This window comes from Protopterus annectens, chromosome 9.part0 (assembly GCF_019279795.1).
Source record: "Protopterus annectens isolate FY-2018-M chromosome 9.part0, PAN1.0, whole genome shotgun sequence".
Classification (NCBI taxonomy): domain Eukaryota; kingdom Metazoa; phylum Chordata; order Ceratodontiformes; family Protopteridae; genus Protopterus; species Protopterus annectens.
This window is the reverse complement of record NC_056743.1, coordinates 1,632,358,665-1,632,361,164: the sequence shown is the minus strand read 5'-3', so window position 1 is coordinate 1,632,361,164 and position 2,500 is coordinate 1,632,358,665.

Here is a 2,500-nt window from a genome sequence, read left to right as displayed (position 1 = left end):
CTAGAACAGATCTAGAGTCAATGCTTTTGAGCTGAGCATACTGTATCTAAACAATCCTACCTTGGTTTGTGATTTACTTTGGAGTTGACTGGTAAGAGAGTTTTATTTGAATTTTTATTTTATTTGTTATCATTGTTTTTCACTGTTTGTAGGTAGGAAGGGCTAGCTTGTTAAAAAGATTTACTTTGATTCATATTTTGTAGTTTTACCTTTAATTTCACTGTTGGTTGTCAGAAAGATATAGGTTTTACACAGGCAAGCTATAGCCACCCAAGGGGCCTAGACAGCTATAAATTCACACAGACCACAGAGAGGAAATTCCTGAGCATATCTAAACAATCCTACCTTGGTTTGTGACTTACTGATCTTTACTGTTAAAAAGAAGTTTGAATGCAAACGAAAGTGAGGAATTACAACTTTTCTGTGGCTTCCAGAACTTGTATGGTCAGAACAACTTTTTTGTACTTACTTTAATATTTAGTTGGATATTGCTCGTGTGATTTTTTTTGTCATAGAAGTTTATTTAAGTTCTCTTTGAACTCTATGCTTACTGATTTTGATTATATTTTTCTTTTACAATATATTATTCATTTGAAGATGAATATGGATTCCTTAAATGAGTATGCAATTAATGATCTGCTAATGCACAGATATATTGTACAGTGTAATAAATGCTATGCATATTTAAGGTAACAGCTGATAACACTAGTGATCTGTGTTCCTCATGTCGAAGGTTGAAGATTTGCTTACCATTGTTAGAAGTAAATCTAGACTTAATGATGGTGATTGCACATGTGCAATTGGCATGGCTTGGAGAACTGTTGTTTCATATATTAATGAGTGGACTGGTGAAATAAATAATGTTAGGCAGAGAGAGGCACATTTTGGAAATGATGCATCTATTGTCTGCAAAGATCATTCAACCCCTATGAAACTAGACTATGCCCCTGACAACTCTGGAATTCTGGATGCAAGTATTCAGCAATCTGAGGATCCGATCTGTTTAGAAGGAAACAAAAAAAAAGAAGAAAGAAAGGAAGACGTTCCCAACAAATAAGGAAGAAAAAGAAATTGATTAACGACTCTAATGGAAAGAGAATACGTACTAAAAAGGACACTGCTTTGTTATTGCACACAGGTTACAGAGAATGATAATATTTGTCTATCAGAAAACCTTCAGTCTACAGGAGAAGGCATAATTTTTCCAAAAGAGAAAGTAGAAAAAAGAGGCAAGGGGTGGGGGGGAATGAAAAAGAAGAAATCAAATTTGAAAGTGGAAGGACTGAAGAACATTAATTTAAGAAAAAGAAGAGAAAGACAGATGTTGACTACATGGTTCAAGCTGTGGATTTACAATACCAGCTGGATGTGAATTTAATATACATGAAAACAGTGGGATTAATAGGTGATGATGCTCTATCCTTCATAGCAATTGATAGAGTAGATATTTCTGTATTAGAAGCTGAAGATTCTTCAGAGCTGGTGAGCAAAGATATTCTTGTAGTTGGAGATTCAGTTATTAGATGAACTGTTACTTATATTTGCAGAGATGATCATGAACATCGAATAGTGTTGTGCTTGCCAGGAGCAAAAATAGAAGATATGAGACAAGCCTTGGAATGCCTTAATGTAAAGAAATACAAATCCGTTTTTATTCATGTCAGTACAAATAATGTCATCCAAAAGGATTCTCTGATGGCTAGAAGGGAACTGACAGCCCTCTTAGATAGTATAGCTTGTACTGGTATTAGGACGTATTTTTCACAAATCACTTATAGAAAGGATAGTCAGGTTACTGTGAATGAAAAGATTTTAGAAGGTAAAAACCTACATGGAAAAAATGTTCTGTTTTAAAAAAATGAAAATGTGTAGAGCTGACTACTATTTGAAATTTGGCTATCTAGGTCACACTTTGAGCTCTAGCCCTCTATACTGTACAGCTATGACAAAAAGTATAGTATGTGTGCAACTAATTGCAAAGTGGCTGTGTTGCTTTTTAAGTTTTGCAGCAGTTATACATACAACATAAGACTCACCATATCAAAAAATAAACATACTTGAACACATAGAATTTCTTATAAAATATCCACAAATATGAATAACAAAAGAACTTATGTAATTATAAATGCATTACTTTCGCAATGCATGTCATTCAGAGAGCTGAATGACAAAATGAATCCACAAATACAGGGTAAAAAATGAAAAATATATGCTGAAATAATCCAAAGCAATTAACTTGTTTTTTCAAAGTTTAATCTGAATATCCAAACATTTTTGTTGGGGGAAAATGCTCTGAATCCTCATGTGTTGGAAGGAAAATATACCATCCTTATCCTGACAAATTATATTTCCCAACCCCAAGGTCAAATGAAGGTGAAGAAGGTTCATAAGTTTAAAGTTACACAAAAAATAATATTTTGCACCCTTCCTTATGGCTATGAGACTTTAAGGATAAACTATATAATGAACAAGTCAAGCCACCTTATTTTCCACAGGGACA